The following is a 19022-nucleotide window of genomic DNA, read 5'->3' on the forward strand; positions in this document are numbered from 1 at the left end:
AGAGGAGGTGTTGTTTGAAGCAGACAGTGTGAGACAGCTATGTTCACTAGCTCAACTGAGCGGAAACACTGGACTGTATACGTCATGTTTTTTTTTTTTTTTGTAGGCTTTCATTTCTCGAGAAAACAGCACCGTGGGATTCTTTGTAGTCTCCCAATCGCAAGCGCGGTAGCACCGGTGCATAAATTCTCCCATGTCTTCCCACTGGCAGCTGTGAGCTTTTGCCAGGGGAACATGTGGGATGGATGCATTCATAGTAAACATGTTTCTTTGCTCATCGATGAGAGAAATCGCAAGCGCAGCAAATGTGGAGCTCCAAAACATACATGTCACAGTTAGCAAATCATTCTCGGTTATGTACCATCCTTCCTCATAACTGTCATCAGGGCCATGCAGAGAAAAGTGAGACACGCAACTTAACTCTCCAGGAGCCATAAAACAGACATCTGGAGGCATGCAGTTGCGAGTCGCTTGTATGAATTCTGTAACAAGCGGTCCCTCTTCCAGCTTCCACCCGTAAGCGAAAGCCAAGGTCACGGGGTTATATTTCACCATCATATAATCATAGTCAGATTGCGTGATTGTGATGCCATTATAGCAGGAGATGAAACTTATTTTCAGTTTACAGTCAAATCTCTGGCAAGTAAATTGACCGGGCACAGGTCTGACCACAGAAACTCGTGTGTGAATTTTCTACCCTGTCCGTCTGCACAACACAGGGGTATGGTGAAAGTTTCTCTCTGTATGGTTCCTGATGCTGATACAGAATGAGTGAACCTCTCACCCAGCACAGGTTGGGGTGAGAGAGAATCTGAGCGTAGTACAGAGTGGGTGGCCCCGGAATCTACAAGAAATTCTACTTCCTGATTACAAACTAACATTTTATACAAGGGCAGTGATTTATAAGGCGCGCTATTTAAATGTACATATGTACCAGCTGGTGACAAAGAAACGTGTTCTACATGCTCAAAAGTGTGATGTATTAAAGTGTGTGTGTCTGTGTAAAACACTTTCTACATCAATGTGTGTGTGTATGTGTGTGTGATTTTCACTTCCCTGTTCTGATGAGGTGAGAAAACCACAGCCTGAAGCGTATTCTGGCGTCCTTTCCCTCCGTTCTCAGTCCGCTTGCTCCCACTGTGGGCTCAGCCTTTGGTAATTCCGGCGTTGTTGCTGTCTATCTCCACGACGGCCACGGTTAGGACAGGTTCCTCGCCAATGTCCGTAGTCTCCACAGACAAAACAGGCGTCCCGATCTCGTCTTGACTGCTGTTGTTGTTGATAATGTCCTCAGTCTCGTCTGTTCTCCCCACTTCGGCCACGCCAACTGTCTCTGTTGTGGAAACCTCCGTGCGGGTTTGCCACGGCTTTATACAGTGTTAGGGCTACATTATAGAGGTCGGCATTTTGTTTTTCCTCTCTTTTGCTTTTCTTCTCATCCAGGTGGCTCTGAGCGTGGCGGGCATGGCGTCGTAGCTCCGTTAGCCGCGGTTCATCTTCTCCCCCCACGTACGAATGCTTTACCTCGGCTGCCACATCTGATCTCAGTCCCCGGAAAATATGGCCGCAGAGATGGTGCTCATATGTGGAGGCGGAGGCACCCGTCATGTCATCTTTGGGTATTCCACCATTAGCTTCAAACACAGTTGTCATGCGATGTATGAAATCATCCACAGATTCATCCTTTCTTTGCTTGCAAGACTCAATCTTTGACATGTCCACTAATAGGTTTGTAGCTTGAACCTATCCGCTGGAACGTTGAAGACAATATAATTACACAGCAAAGCAAGACACGAGTAGGCAAAGTTCTTCATGTTACTCGTGCACGGGAGAGACCGGACAAACGCCGTTCCTTCGCTTGACCCCAGTTGCTCTCGTCCGTTCTCCCGTAACACTGCCCTTTTATTGAGGTTACATGAATATGCATAGGTTCATTAACATATGACGTCTACATACACACAAAGAGTACCTTGCCTGTGTGTGTGTGTGTGTGTGTGTGTGTGTGTGTGTGTGATTTGTGTTAGGTCAAGATGTGACCCTGTGAAGACTCCCCAAAGCTGGTGCCAGGCGTCTAGCAGATCTATCTAAACAAAAGGCTCTTATACTTAAAGAGATATACGTGTGTTTGCTATACCATATATCAACAAAGAGAAGATAGGACCTCTCTGATGTTCCTAGACTGTGGGTGTGCATTCTAGTGTGGAATACACACCAAGCCTTTACAGCCTGCTAAAGATCACAGTCCTATCACTACACAATTGATTATATACCTTTAAGCATATATGGTTAAATATTTCTAAGCATAAATGACAATCAACAATACAAAACCTAACATCCACCTTATCTGGGAAAACCTCCTTTAGCTTATCCATCAGGTGGGTCACTGCAGTACAATAGTCACGGTTTTCTCCATGCTCATAGGTCAGGTGTCGTATCCTCAGCGTAGGATCAGGCAAGTGAGGTGATATTGTCCTCAGGTTGCATGGTTTCAGCTTGCCTGCTAGTGCACGTCTAATTTCTTGACCCATGGGACGATATTCTTGGCAGAAAATTAGGAGTTGCTCTCCGAACTTTGCACCCGACACGAGAGGGTCAGATAGATGGCTTGTGGCGTCAGCGATGTCTGACTGTGTCCACGGTCTGTGAACTAAAATAGGTCCTTCGGGTCCCGCCACTTCCACCATCGGGAGCTGCAGGGGTTGTCCTTTCGCCTGTCGCTGTCTCCGCGTTCTCTGCCCGGTCTGGAACTTTTCAACCTCCTCGCTGCTGTCTGCGTTGTCTGTATCGTCCCGCTCATCATCAGTGAGAGAATATTCAGGCTGATCCGTGGCAAAAGGCAGGGCGTAATATCCATGGCGGCCGTCCTTACTTCTGCTCTTTCCTTTCACATCTCTCCATTGCTGTTTTTTCTCTTTCGTCGCTTCAGCTCGCGACGCGTTTATAGCTCGCGACGCGCTCCGTGTGTGACTGAGCGCTGTGTCGGATCTGAGGGTCATTCTTTCCGCTTCATCCTGGAGGGGCTGTCATTCCTCAGTTGCGGAATTGGCGCTGGCATCCTCTGGCGGTGAGGCGTGTGGTGCAGGGAAAGGAGTCCGCATCGGCTTTCAGGCCCTGCAAAACAGCCTGAACTGGGGAAGCACAAACAGTGCGTGAACAGGGAAAAGATGTTTTGTTCTCCGTGTTATACAGAGGTGGAAGAGGCGCTGAGGCAGATTCTGCGTCAGCCTCCCTTCCACGCACTTCTCTAGGTAATTCTTTCAGAGCTGCTTTGTTTTCTCTCCGTTCTGCTTCCCCCATCCACATTTTCAAACATTCCTTCTCATCGCTTACCCTAAACAGATCTATGGTCCTAACTTTCCCTTTCTTCAATAATTTTGCTTCTTCCTCCCTCAAATGTTCCTCTATTTTCTTTAACTGGTTAACACTTAGCGATCCCTTTTCAGGAAACCCGTTTACTTTTTGCCACTTAACAACATATTTCATACACCCAATTCCCCATTTCTTAACCATACAGTCAAATATTGAGTTTTGTCCCTGGCCACCTCGTGGAGCGCTTGCCACAGCCGCCTCTCGAGCCGCTAGTCCGGCTCCGCTGGCTGCCTTACTGGATCTAGATCCCATATTACTACACAAGGCGTCCCCCGTGAGGTTCCTTGCCTTCTACGGACCAAGGAACGAACACCGCCACCCCCAGGATCCTTTAGAAGACGCTAGGGATGTCACTCCGTGATTCTACACAAAGACTCCCTCGGAGCTCTTGCCCTGGAAGGTCGTAACACGTTCACCTTCTTGAGCTCCCCGAAGCCTGCAACACGCTCACTCGGCCAGACACAAAACTCTCGTGACTTGTTAAAAAGGTGGATACAGCTCATCGTTCTGCAGGAGTTTCCCCGCGATTCGTCAATGTGATCTCGGTGGTCGCTGAAACACAGGCTCTGTGACTCTGCCTTTCTCTTTGCTTTAAACAGCTGGCAGGACCGAAGCGTTTTGCTACTTCGGGGTGATCAGCCGTCCCAGAGCTGTCCTTCAGCGAGAACATTGGATCACCCTGCTCACAGCGCCAAACTGTTGTGGAAATTTTAATTACCAAAGCCTGCAGACACGATGAGTTGTAACAACACCTTTATTTCAGCTATCTTATGCATAAGGAGGGACGTCAGTCAGGGGTCACTGAAAGTCGTCTCTGACAATGAACAATTCAAGTCCTTTTTATACACAGTCGCAGAACAAAAGGCTTTTACAGTTGCAGTTCACACCTTGGCTCTAAACAGAAAGACTCTCTATCACCTGTGTGAATCTCCCCCACTCTGGGGTCAAGTCTTCCTGTGTGAGCTTCTGTCTCCTGGCTTCCGTCTCCTGGGAGACATTCACCAGTTTCTCACTGTCTGTTTCCCAGCATGAATGAGGTGTGAACCAGACGTACTAAAATAAGTAACATGAAAGCATTTCATCAAGACAATACATTAAAGGACAATACATTAAAAAGAAATCCCACAACACCACCTTCACCCAGTATGTGACCTGCCCCATCGTAGGCAATAAAACATTGTACTTAATGTATGCCAATGAAAAGGTGGCATACAGTTCATCACCTGCCCAGGGAAGATCTGATCGTAACCTAGTGCACCTTGTCCCTGTGTGCAGCCCTTAGTGTGCAAGGAGCCACTAATCACCCACGCAGTGCAGAGATGGTCCGCGGAGGGCATATAAATAAATAATAAAAGCAAATAAATGACAGTATGCTTTTACTGAAACAAACAGAGACCTTAACTTTTATCAAAATACCATTTTACTCAGTTTAAAGTAATACCACTGTATAATTTAATGTTAACAGTATCTCAGGAATATTTTGCCCCTTCAACATGCATTTAAAAAGAACCTGATATGCAGTTTTACTCCGCCATCATTGGCCTCATTCAAGATGTTGTGGAGTCTGTACACCGGCAGGAAGTTGAGCGGCTAGTACTCTGGTGCAGTCAGCACAAGCTGGAACTGAACACGCTTAAGACTGTGGAGATATCCCTCACACCCTGGACGTAGACTTATTGACCCGCTGCCCTCTGGCAGACGGTACAGAAGCCTGCAAGCCAGGACCACCTGACACATGAACAGTTTCTTTCCCCTCCCCTGCCATCTCCCTCCTAAGCGGTTGAACTGTCACACTGCTAGACTGCAACTGCACTCTTTGGTATTAACTTCTGTAATCCTGTAATTTCTGTATAAAAGAATTAGATTGTGTATTATATTGTTAGTTTATACACCTGTGTGCATATGTGCATGTGTATTTATGTATGTCCATACACATAGATGGATTGTGTTTTACATTTTTGTGCTTGACAGACGCCCTCAATCGGAACCTAATTCCTTGTATGTGTTTGCGCATATACTTTGCCAATAAACGCGATTCTGATTATGAGGTATTTCCCTCTGGATGGCACACACGAGTAAATTAAGTAGAAAAATGTGTATAGCCTCTTTTAAAATTCTTTTTTGGAAACCACAAGAAGAGAAATATGTGGCATTCCCTTATGTCATTTTACATCTTCACTGTCAGTAGACAGTTGTGAACATATTTTGATCTGGCTTTTTTTCCTTAACTCAATAGACCTGGCACACATTCTACAAAGACAACTCTCTTCCTCTGCTTCAAGCTCTTTGCTTTAAGCAGCTAAAGGGGAGTTAATTTTCTTCTTCCGACTTACCTTCAATGCACTGTCTTAGTCACTTCAAATCTCACCTTTTCCCCTTATTTTTCAGAGATTACAAGTTCATGTGTGACATTGTTTTTACTTTTAGCTAAAGGGTGGTTTAAAAAAACACTGTAGAAGCACTTGTGGCTGTGTCCTTTGTGCACACACATTAGTGAAAATGAAAAACATTCATTTTTAGAGTGTTTGATCTATAAACATGTACCACTGTGTAATCCCGTTTTTGGATGAACTGAGGCTTAAAAATATACGCTAGAAAAAGCGACTGTTCATTTCAGCGATTTTGGTTCCTTATCAGCAGAGTCAGACAGCATGAATATGAGGAGGCTTGTAGAGATGACAGTAGGCAAGAAGACAAGTTTCCTGAGGTTGGGCTGAATGAACATAGAACACAGGGAGAAACCTGAACAAGCAGAAGGAACTTTAGCTAAATATATTGTCACGTGCAGCAAAATGACAGTAATAAAGAAGGTAAGTGGTGGCCATAGAAAAAGCAAAGCTATCACTGGATTGACTGTCCGAATTGCTACACACTTTTTAAGCAAGTCTAACAACTCATTTTCTTTACTTTGGTAATTACAGTTAGCGCCTTTTATGTATAAAATATAATTTAAATGCCAGTGTTCATTATCTTGACGTTATTTTCGCAAAAAACAAAACACTAGCTTTACAGTCATCATCCCTTACATAGTTCTACCACATTTACATAAATCACTACAAAGTTCATGTCAAACTATATAAATGTAAAATTACGCAGAAGTCGTAAATGTTTCCATAAAACTTCCCCACAAACAGTTTAACAAAAATAATATCACGGTCAGCACTGACACATGTTCACAGTCCTCAAATTGATTTTTAACCAGGTTATAGTCAAAGGTCAGGTGCCAATCTCAGAGTTAACGCCGAAGTTTAAAGTCAGTTTGTTAAAACTGCTTTGTTCTTGAAAGCAGTGAGAAATATTCATAACTTTTAAGTCTGAGTTGAGATGGATTTTTGAGTTCTTGGTTTGAGAACAGATGAGGGTAAATTCATTGAACCATTTACCTTGACTTAAGAACATAATTGTACTACATAGCCCTCGTCAATGGAACCCAATACCAGTATTTGACAGTAACAGGTGAGCCTCAACTTTAATTTGTAAATAGACAAGACACCATAAGAACTGACATTACAATACTTTATTTTACAAAAGTCAGTGTCTTTTAGTTTAAAGTTTGTTTGGCATCTGTTGTACATCTTGAAAAAATAAATAAAATTTAAAAAAAACACACTCTATGCAGTGTACTATAATTGAACACAAACGACAATCCACAACAACCTTTCAAAACAATATTTCTAGATGAATTGTCATTTTCCTTCCAATACTGGAAACTTTCTGAACACCACTTATTTTGCATGGCTTGATGCATGCATACCCCATTTGTCTTAACTGGACTATAAATATAACTATATACACAATGAACAGTCACATTTGTAGAAACAACACTTTTAAAATGTAAAATCTTTAAGAAGCCCGAGTGCCAGGAGCAATCCCATTTAAGAACACTTACAATAACAACTTCATCCCAAAAGGCCGCAGGTTTTAACCACAGCTTCCCAGCATCAGTTCATGTATGCAGCTACACCTTTCCAAATCCCAGGGATCCTTTTAATGCATCGTTCATAAGATCTTTAAATTGATCTTCATCTGCAACACTTCTTGGAAGATACAGGGATAAGCTGCACGTTGATGTGTATGGGATGCGCCGCATCCCTGACTCCTGATCGTAAAAGTCTATGTTGCAGGACTGTGGGAACCCCAGTGGTGGAAGTAAGTCAGCCCCAGTTATAAAGACCAGCAACTCTTCAAACGTGTGGTCCACCTCTTGCTCTGTTAAAATACATACAACTAGTAAATAAGGTGCAATGTGTAGGTTCATGAATCAAAGATTTATAATCAGGTACACTGACTGTATAGTAGAGCAGTTGCGTTAATGACTATTTTGGAGTCAAAAACAGGTTGTTAGGCAAAACCAATATTGCAAAGCATTGTATAATAAAAAAAAATAAAATTTAAAAAGCAGCACGGTGGTTAGCACTGTTGCCGCACAGCAAGAAGGTCCTGAGTTCAATTCCATCATCAGGCTGGGGTCTTTCTGCGTGGAGTGTGCATGTTCTCCCCGTGTTTGTGTGGGTTCACTCCGGGTACTCTGGCTTCCTCCCACCGTCCAAAGACATGCAGCTTGTGGGGATAGGTTAATTGGATAATCCAAATTGCCACTAGGTTTGAATGTGAGCGTGAATAGTTGTCTGTCCCTGTGTGTTGGCCCTGCGACAGACTGGCGACCTGTCCAGGGTGCACCCCGCCTCTCGCCCTATGACAGCTGGGATAGGCTCCAGCGCCCCCCGCGACCCTGAAAAGGATAAGCGGAAGGAAATGGATGGATGGAAAATTAAAAAAAAAAAAAAAAAAAAAGGTCATGCTAACCTTGGTCCGTTAGGAATGTTGCCAACATGCCATTTTAGGTGAGGCATGTTAATAGGTCTTTAATATGGTACTCCGTTTGGCCACTTTATATTATTGAAAATACGGTTTTATAACACTTGTTACATTATCCGGGTTAGGCTACACCGTACTGCACTGCAATCACAACTTCGTACAATTCGAAGACGTCTGTGGTCAGTGACTTTTGAAACCAGTGTGACTTTCAGTTCTTTGTGACACACACTCACTGTTTATTCAAATTAAATGGTATTGTGAAATTGTAAAAATAAGTATATTTGAATGTGCACCACTAGTCAAGTAATGAAGTGTGTTGTTATGGTAATGATAAATTACTCATGTTTTTTTGTCTGATTTCAGACAGTATCATTTCACCCGTGCATCAATGTATGCGGAACTGACTGACAGTGCCTTGGATGAACATGTGCAGGACATTGTCGCTGGCAATGAACAAATTGGTCCTGAGGCTGTCAGAGCCTCCCTGCGAGTACGTAGACTACGTGTACAGCGAAGGAGGGTTCTAGCAAGCATGCTACGGATAAATCCTGGAGCAGCTGCCCTTAGAGCAGTTTTGCGGAGACCAGAACGAAGAACATATCAGGTTGCAGGTCCAAACTCATTGTGGCACATTGATGGAAATCACAAGCTGATAAGGTAACTGTTACGAAATCAGTTTTACCCCGGTTCTTTTTATTCCTCGAGCATCCAGAAATGGCACCGGACTCAGTAGTCATTTTCACAAAGCTTTTATTCATCTTTATTCATCTTCATTTAAGCATGCATCTTCTAGAAGGGAAGACAAGGCCGGTGTCCCTCTGCAAAAATCTTCACCCCTTTGTTAGTTACAGCCAGCTTTATAGAAGCGACCCCATCATAAAACCCCCCACGGTGTGCTGCAAACTCTGTGTCTGTGTCTATGTGCACGAGCACATGAATGCCTACATGTGCGTTCCCACGTGTCTATGTGAGTGCTCGTGTGTGACTGTGTACGCATACCTGTGTGTATGTGTGAGTGCGTGTGGATGTGTGTGCGTGACAGTTAAAACACTGTGGGTGTAGGTAACTCCCTAGAGGTCATAAAACCCATCTCCCTTCCAGACCACAGTTACAAATGTTGAGACCCCCACCCATACATCCTCTGGGGAATTTCCACTCAGTGTGGGAGGTCTCCTACACTCTACTCCTAAGTTCACGACACAGTCAGCCTTTATTACTTTAAGGGCAGTGTCTCTACAATAGTTCTACATTCTATGTTAACACATTTCTAAACTCTAAAATAAGCTAAACACTCCTACATAACCAAACACACTGATTTGTTGAACACCTATTTTGACCAAAGTGAAATTCAACATTACATCAAATATAATTGTTGAACAGTAAGACACATCCAATAGAGCCAGGCCCTGGGATGGGCAGTCCTCTAACACAACTTGTTATGTTTAAAGGGGAAGATCATAGAACACAGACAGCGCAAGCAACATACAGAGAAAAATTCAAACTTGACATGCAATAGTGCCATGTAAATCAATTAAGACTGTGTTTTCCATTGTTTCAATAATAAAGCAGAAATAATATTTTTCTTCTTATGGACCACGGTTTTAGGTGGAGGATAGTCATTCATACCTTCGTAAAAATGGTGTTTCCGTATCAAACAGTACACACAAGCCATCATCTACTAAGCACACAATGCGCCAACTGCACACTGATGGTATGAATACAAAACACATCTGGCTTTTGCTTCCTCTGTGCACAAGGTAGGCTATGTCAGTTTGAGCTCATACTTCTGTCATAGATCCATAAGCATAGAGGGATCCAAACTTCAAGTACTGCTGTTTATTCAAACACATCAAAACAAACACAAGTGTTTATTTCCAAGTATAGGATTATTTGCAATCGCCATAATGACTATATGGGTTACTTGGTCTGCAGTGAACATGCTTCCTCTGCCCCCAGCATCTGGTCATCTAGCAATTCTGTAAAGTAACAATTTCAGTATTTTTACATCAATGGTATTGGTGTGTTTCTCATTGGCATATGGCAGTGCTACAAGTCTTTGTGCGAAGTGACTGTACTCACTGATTCTCATTTCAAGATGTCCTTATGGTGCTTGCTACAGTGTAGCGGCTCGAGTTAGGCTGGACCCGTTGGCCAGCTTCCCTCAGGGTCATTCCACGGTTGATTACATGGTCCACTATTGTAGCTCTGATGTCATCAGCAATTCTATTTCTTACTCTTCCTACCCTTCCTCTCCCCCCTCCTCGTCTTCCTCTTGCTCCTCCTTGTCCTTGTCGTCCTCTTCATCCTACTTCTTCACCTCCACGTCCTCTTCCTCGGCCTCCTCTACTTCTCACTCTTCCTGCTCCCTCCATTGTACTCCGCACACACAGCTTACCTGTATTATAGTGCTTAGGCTGACTGCAAAGTGAACTAATTATCTAAAGAAGTTTTCACATGTGAAAGTGTGCCAGACAGTTGGCAAATTAGTTTTAATGATAGCCATACATGTGTATACTTTTGCTAGGAGTGTGTTGGAAATTTGGTAATTGAGTGTTGTGCAGTGAATTGTGCCTACAGTTTTGCAAAGTGTGTGTTACAAAATTGCAGACTGAGTGCAAAGCAGTTTTTGTGCTTTTAGTTTTGCAAACTCAGTGAGTGGTTTTGCTATAAGTCTGAATAGTTTTAGAGATTGTGCTACAGGAATCACAGTTAGGGTTTAAGCATTCAGAAAAAACTGTAATCTAGCTGTGTTTGCTTTTGCAAGAGAACTACAATGTTTTGATTATTGGGTGACAGGTTTTCTTATTTCAATTCAATTCAATTCAATTTTATTTATATAGCGCCAAATCACAACAAAAGTCGCCTCAAGGCGCTTCATAGATACAGAGAAAAACCCAACAATCATATGACCCCCTATGAGCAAGCACTTTGGCAACAGTGGGAAGGAAAAACTCCCTTTTAACAGGAAGAAACCTCCGGCAGAACCAGGCTCAGGGAGGGGCGGCCATCTGCTGCGACCGGTTGGGGTGAGAGAAGGAAGACAGGATAAAGACATGCTGTGGAAGAGAGACAGAGGTTAATAAAAACTCTTTGTGTGAAGAGTTTTGCAAAATTAGCCAATAGTTACAAAAAATGTGCTTAAGCAATCAGAAAAAACTGTAAAAGAGCATCTTAGAGAAGCAGAGTTGCTCTGGAGGAAATATGGGCAGAGGTTGATCAATCTGCAAAAAACTCCATTAACAAATTGTGCAACAATTTCAGAATAATGTTCCCAAGTGTAAAGTCTTAAAATATTCCATCCTCTAGAGGCATAAAAATATATTTTATCAAAAGATTCAGTGACTGCAGAAATCTCTTTGCAGAAACAATGAGGCTAAAAGCCATGATGTCAGTGATCTTCAAAAGCTCATAGGAAAGTTATCATGGAGCATTAAAGAGTGCCTCAGATCCGTTTCAACATTTAAACTGTCATTTGTGTGTTGAAGTGCAAAAGCTTACGGCACCTGGTATTCCCAGGCGGTCTCCCATCCAAGTACTGACCAGGCCCGACCCAGCTTGCCTTCCGAGATCAGACGAGATCGGGCGTGTTCAGGGTGGTGTGGCTGTAAGGGAGGAGCTGCTTCAGAAACAGCCTTTTTATACATGCTGTGATGACACAGTCATCCTTACGGTTTTTTAATGTCCTGTATATAAGTTGAATTCTCCAAACCACAAAAATGTTGCACTTCCAAATGGTCCTAACACACTGTGTGCTCTCTGTCACTTTAACACTGTGCTGTGAGAAACTAACATGTGTTATTATGGTGACGTTACCGCGGGAAAAGCATTTTTGCAGCTCAGTGTTGAAGCTGCAGTTCGCAACAAAGATTTGCATGCTTTCGCTGTAACATGTGAAGCTTAGCATAATACTATATTTTAAACTGTGTGACATTTGCCAAGTATAAAAGGTCTTTTATAGCGGGCTTCTCTCGCTTACGGCCATACCACCCTGAACACGCCCGATCTCGTCTGATCTCGGAAGCTAAGCAGGGTCGGGCCTGGTCAGTACTTGGATGGGAGACCGCCTGGGAATACCAGGTGCTGTAAGCTTTTGCACTTCCACACACAAACTGCAGAGGGCGCCGCTGCTCACTCAGTGGAGGTGAGCTTCAGGAAAAGCTTCATGACAACGCTCCTGATTGCATTTCGCTTTTGTGCAAAACAAAAAAACAAGAACGAAATATTTAGGAAATACACAAACTTATTTATTCTGTAAATGTAGAAAATGTCTGTGGCTAGTCCCTCTGGGCTCAGTACAGAGGAACTTGTTAACCTTGTAGTGTGCAGCGGGCGCAGTGTCAACCTGACACCCATGTGCAACCAGTTTGAACTCTTATTGGCTGCCGACTGCGGTCTCGAAGAATACTGAATAAATGCACATCAGTGTGCTACCCTGAGCAGGGAACACGATATCATGGAGTTTCTAACCTGGAGCAAGGTGAAGGTGACGCAACTATGCAGGACCGCCCCTGCTTAGCTTCAGAGTTCAGATGAGAACAGGCGTGGTATGGCCGTAAGTGAGAGGCTTCCTCGATAAGGGGGTTCATGTAGATACTGTATGTCAATAGGAAATTGTACTTAGTAGTCAGTATAATCTTTTAATTATATAAGTTTGTATATGGTAGAATACTGCATGTAATCATTAGTGTTTAGTTGGTGGCATATTGAAAGAATGTCTCATCCTAGGAGGTCTGTAACATTCTAGGGTGTTCACCCCCACATCCTAGGAGCATGAGAGAGGTCGTATCTTTTCTTTGTTGATATATGGTATAGCAAACACACGTATATCTCTTTAAGTATAAGAGCCTTTTGTTTAGATGGACCCGCTAGACCCCTGGCACCAGCTTTGGGGAGTCTTCACAGGGTCCCTAATTACCCCACCCTCAGTAGAGACAGGTGAATGAAAATGAAAAAAACAGAACGAACATTTGGGGTCGAAGAGTGCCCCAGAGCGATTCTAATGGGTTCTTCAGTGGAAGAAAACGTAGCACTTGGGGGCCACGCACAGAAGCTGCTGCAGCAGCGTGGGGGTCATTGATACCCCAGTACATGAAAATGAAACATAATCACAATAATGATAATAATGATAATGATAACAATGATAATAATAATAATAATAATAAGAAGAAGAAGAAGAAGAAGAAGAAGAAATAGAAGAAGATGAAGAAGAAGAAAAAGAAGAATACAACACACAGACGCTTCTGAGTTTTATTTTATCTTATTTGAAATTACACTCAACTGAGGCAATCTGGAAGGCCATACCATTTAGGGACATGCGCAATGGGGGGGGGGGGGGGGTGTTTTTAAAACACCCCCCCTCCCCCCCGGGCTGTATTTTTGATTACAATATCAACAAACTGTCCGTGTTTCAGGTGCTCGGTGCTGTACAGCGCCTTCGGTGGCTGTGAATACATGATCAGGAGACGTTGAATGGAAGGAATGAAACGAGGCGTGAGGAGTCTTTTCCTGATGCTGTAATAATGTTCAGCGTAAAAGTCATCCTCCAAGTGTCACAGCGGGATGGAACGGACACACGCGCAGACTCTGAGTTGGGAAACACAAGAATCTTTATTACAGCACACCAGGTGATCTATTTACAGAGGTGAGGGGGGAAGCCGGGCTCCGGGGGTCCACACACAAAGGGAAAAGATGCTGAAAGTGCACACGCACTCCGTCCACTCCTCACGCTCCTCTCCACACTCCACAGAAAACACGATGACGTACTCCACTCCTCGCACACTCAATCACTCAGGAAACACAGGGGTGGGTCCAGGGAATGCGGGTTGGCAACGGTCCAGCGACGAGAAACACAGAGCTGCCGTCTTATAAAGGAGCTGGAACACTCTCGTAACGAGCCACAGGTGCGTGATGGCGACCAGGTGCTTGGACCAAGGGCAGAAGCCCACAGGTGAGCTCCGCCCTGGAAGAGGGAGGAGGGAAAGAGAGGAAGGGAGAGAGCAGGAACAAAATGAAAAACATATGTAGCCATGCTGAGCCGACCGGGTAGGCACAGGGACCCTGACACCAAGACTCGCAGACACTCGTGTTGTCTCTGGCTGGGGTGATTGGTCTTGCACCTGTTGCATGCTTCGGTGCGGTACTCGTTGATCACTAGGTCGAGTAGGTGATACACCTACGCAGTTTTCACGGAATCGACGAGTAAAGAAGACGCCCAACCGTCAAGCTCGGCGTCTTGCCGCTCGCCCCCCGCTGTCACACTCCGCGTTGGACAGTATCTCTCCCTCTTCCGAGGAACTGTCAGTTGAGCTGTCCGAGGAACTGTCCTCCTCGTCGCGACGCAGGGGTGCAGAGTCCATCTTTTTCTTTTTATCTCCCTCGGTTTTGAGCGAGGGAGAAGGTTTTGACAAAAAAAAAGTTATAGAACGAACGAGACAATCGCCTTCTATTGAAAATACTAGAAAGGGGGGCTTATATTTTTTGTTGTTGTTTTATAGCAACTTCATAGAACAGCTACAGCATAGGCAAACATTCAGTGAGTGAGTAAGTAAGTAAGTAAGTACATAGACTGCATTAGAACTAGAAATCCTAGAAAACAAGTGAAATGAAACTCAGCCTTCATAGTGTAACAAGGAGAAACGGGGTGGGTTTAGCTAAGCGAACATTGCCAGTGTACAATTTAACTGAGAATATCCAAGGGCTCCACCGAGCCCCGTGAGAACATAAGATGTAAAATATGCTCCTGGGCCAAATAATCCCAGGGAAACGAGGCCGATGAATTTACACCGCTCCTTCAATTCGATCCTCTCCTCTTCTTCCCTTTTTCTTTGTTCTTCCTCCTTTCTCCTCTTCAGCCTTTCTCCTTCGAGTTTCTTCTGGGCCGGTGCACCTAAACGCGTAGTGAGGGTGTGCTGGGAACGTCTAGCAGAGGCCCCAGTCCGCGAGATCTTCAATGCACACCTCCGGCAGAGCTTCAACAGCTTTCCGAGGGAGACTGGGGACATTGAGTCCGAATGGACCATGTTCAGAGTCTCCATTGCCGAAGCTGCTGCATTGAGCTGCGGCCGCAAGGTGGTTGGTGCCTGCCGTGGTGGTAATCCCCGAACCAAATGGTGGACACCAGAGGTGAAGGGAGCCACTAGGCTGAAGAAGGAGTCCTATCGGGCTTGGTTAGCCTGTGGGACTCCGGAGGCAGCCGACAGGTATCGACAGGCCAAGCAGAATGCGGCTCGGGCAGTGGCTGAAGCAAAAACTCGGGTGTGGGAGGAATTCGGAGAGGCCATGAAAAAAGACTTTCGGACACGGTCGAATGCCTTCTCCAAGTCCACAAAACACATGTAGACTGGTTGGGCAAACTCCCATGCACCCTCAAGTATCCTTGAGAGGATAAAGAGCTGGTCCAGTGTTCCGCGACCAGGACGAAAACCGCATTGTTCCTCCTGTATCCGAGGTTCGACTAGTGGACGAACTCTCCTTTCCAGCACCCTGGCATAGACTTTCCCAGGGAGGCTGAGGAGTGTGATCCCCCTGTAGTTGGAACACACCCTCCGGTCTCCCTTCTTAAAGATGGGGACCACCACCCCAGTCTGCCAGAACCAGGGGTACTGCCCCTGATCTCCATGCAACATTGTAGAGGCGTGTCAACCAGGACAGCCCTACAACGTCCAGAGCCTTCAGGAACTCGGGGCGGACCTCATCAACACCAGGGGATCTGCCACCAAGGAGTTGTTTAACTGCCTCAGTGACCTTGCCCCTGGAAATTGGCGGGTCATTCCCCTCATCCCCAGACTCTTCCTCCTCCTCGGAAGACATGTCAGTGGGATTAAGGAGGTCCTCGAAGTATTCCTTCCACCGCCTGACAATTTTGTCAGTCGACGTCAGCAGTGCTCCGCCAGCACTATACACAGTGCAGGTAGAGCACCGCTTTCCCCTCCTGAGACGCTTGACGGTTTGCCAGAATGTCTTGCAACGGACAACCGTTGCAAGAGCTTGGTTCGCATTGCCGGCAATAAGTCGGACTTGTTCCCGGTGGGTGATGGGCTCCGCCAGGGCTGCCCTTTGTCACCGGTTCTGTTCATAATTTTTATGGACAGGATTTCTAGGCACAGCCAAGTGGTGGAGTGGGCTTTCACTTTGGTGGCCTCAGAATCTCATCTCAGCTTTTTGCTGATGATGTGGTGCTGTTGGTTTCATCGGGTCTCCAGCTCGCACGGGAACGGTTCGCAGCCGAGTGTGAAGCAGCGGGAATGAGGATCAGCACCTCCAAATCTGAGGCCATGGTTCTCAGCCGGAAAAGGGTGGAGTGCCCACTCCGGGTCAGAGATGAGTTCCTGCCCCAAGTGGAGGAGTTCAAGTATCTCGGGGTCTTGTTCGCGAGTGATGGGAGAAGGGAGCCGGAGATCGACAGACGGATTGGGGCTGCAGTAATGCAGACGCTGCACCGGTCCGTCGTGGTGAAGAGGGAGCTGAGTGTAAAAGCGAAGCTCTCAATTTACCGTTCGATCTACGTCCCTACCCTCACCTATGGCCACGAGCTGTGGGTAGTGACCGAAAGAACGAGATCGCGGATACAAGTGGCAGAAATGAGGTTCCCCCGAAGGGTGGCTGGCCTCTCCCTTAGAGATAGGGTGAGAAGTTTGGCCATCCGGGAGGGGCTCAGAGTAGAGCCGCTGCTGCTCCACATCGAAAGGAGCCAGCTGAGGTGGTTCGGGCATCTGACAAAGATGCCTCCTGGGTGAGGTGTTCCGGGCATGTCCCACCGGGAGTAGGCCCTGGGGCAGACCCAGGACATGCTGGAGAGATTATATCTCTCGGCTGGCCTGGGAACGCCTTGGTGTTCCCCCAGATATGCTGGGGAGAGGGAGGTCTGGGCCTCTCTGCTTAGGCTGCTGCCCCCGCAACCCAGCCTCGGATAAAGCGGATGGATGGATAGAATGAAAACAACAGAATCAGAATGAAAAGAACTGAATTAGAACGACAAGAACTGAATTAGAATGAAAAGAACAGAATTAGAATGAAAAGAACTGGATTAGAAGGAAAACAATGGATTTCGAACGAAAACAACAGAATTAGGATGACAAGAACCGAATTACAATGAAAAGAACTGAATTAGAATGACAAGAATGGAATTTGAATGAAAACACCGGAAGTTAAAAGAAAACAACAAAATTTGAATGAAAAAAACAGAATTAGAATGAAAACAACAGAATTTGAATGACAAGAACAGAATTTGAATGAAAACAACAGAAATAGAATGAAAACAACATAATTTGAATGAAAACAACAGAATTTGAATGAAAACAAAAAATTTGAATAAAAATACAGTATTAGAAAAAAGAGAACAGAATTTGAATGAGAACAGAATTAGAATGACAAGAATGGAATTTGAATGAAAACACCGGAAGTTGAAAGAAAACAACAAAATTTGAATGAAAACAACGGAAGTTGAAAGAGAACAACAGAATTTGAAAGAAAACAACAGAATTAGAATGTAAAGAACGGAATTAGAATGAAAACAACAGAATTTGAAAAAAACAACAACAAAATTAGAATGAAAACAACAGAATTAGAATGAAAACAACAGAATTAGAATGAAAACAAAAGAATCAGAATGAAAACACCGGAAATTGAAAGAAAACAACAGAATTAGAAAGACAAGAACGGAATTTGAATGAAAACAACAAAATTTGAATGAAAACAAAAAATTTGAATGAAAATACAGTATTAGAAAAAAGAGAACAGAACTTGAATGAGAACAACAGAATTAGAATGACAAGAATGGAATTTGAATGAAAACACCTGAAGTTGAAAGAAAACAACAAAATTTGAATGAAAACGACAGAATTTGAAAGAAAACAACAGAATTAGAATGACAAGAACAGAATTTGAATGAAAACAACAGAAATAGAATGAAATCAACATAATTTGAATGAAAACAACAGAATTAGAATGACAAGAATGGAATTTGAATAAAAAGAACTGGATTAGAAGGAAAACAACGGATTTTGAATGAAAACAACAGAATTAGAATGAGAAGAACGGAACTTGAATGAAAACACAGGAATTTGAATGAAAAGAACAGAATTTGAATGAAAACAACAGAATTAGAATGAAAACAACAGAATTAGAGTGGAGACATGGCGGGGGAGGACGCTGGAGAGACCCGGTGCACCTAAACGCGTAGTGAGGGTGTGCTGGGAACGTCTAGCAGAGGCCCCAGTCCGTGAGATCTTCAACGCACACCTCCGGCAGAGCTTCAACAGCTTTCCAAGGGAGACTGGGGACATTGAGTCCGAATGGACCATGTTCAGCGTCTCCATTGCCGAAGCTGCTGCATTGAGCTGCGGCCGCAAGGTGGTTGGTGCCTGCCGTGGTGGTAATCCCCGAACCAAATGGTGGACACCAGAGGTGAAGGGAGCCACCAGGCTGAAGAAGGAGTCCTATCGGGCTTGGTTAGCCTGTGGGACTCCGGAGGCAGCCGACAGGTATCGACAGGCCAAGCAGAATGCGGCTCGGGCAGTGGCTGAAGCAAAAACTCGGGTCTGGGAGGAGTTCGGAGAGGTGTAGTGGTTTCCTCCATTGAAATCCACCATTTCATCTATTTCATCCAAAAGACAGCCCCAGAGTGTCGATCACAGCGATATTTCGTCCGTCTTCGCCCTCTGCCTCTTTTCTGAGACAGCCGTCGGTGACAGACTCAGGCGAAACGTCTTCTTTGAAAGCGTTCGCATCCCCTTGGATGGTGTTTCCAGGATCGGGAAAGAGTGCATCTGGAAACACCATCGATGGTGTTTCCGGATGCACTCTTTCCCGATCCTGTTTTACCGACCAGAAGGAGT

The 19022-nt window shown here is 44.7% G+C and overlaps 1 non-coding gene and 1 pseudogene across 1 annotated transcript; one reads left to right on the plus strand and one right to left on the minus strand.

The window, feature by feature from the left end:
- Window positions 1–11678: 11678 nt before the first annotated feature.
- Window positions 11679–11797, minus strand: LOC146566623 (5S ribosomal RNA; annotated as a pseudogene).
- A 360-nt stretch (window positions 11798–12157) lies between these two features.
- On the plus strand, window positions 12158–12276 carry LOC146566624 (5S ribosomal RNA). The gene has a single exon (XR_014893986.1). It is a non-coding gene; the product is annotated as a 5S ribosomal RNA (ribosomal RNA).
- The last annotated feature ends 6746 nt before the right edge of the window (window positions 12277–19022 follow it).

This window comes from Mchenga conophoros, linkage group LG9, assembly GCF_057382185.1.
Source record: "Mchenga conophoros isolate Kocher_MC1m ecotype Shallow Benthic linkage group LG9, M_conophoros_male_GT1.1, whole genome shotgun sequence".
Classification (NCBI taxonomy): domain Eukaryota; kingdom Metazoa; phylum Chordata; class Actinopteri; order Cichliformes; family Cichlidae; genus Mchenga; species Mchenga conophoros.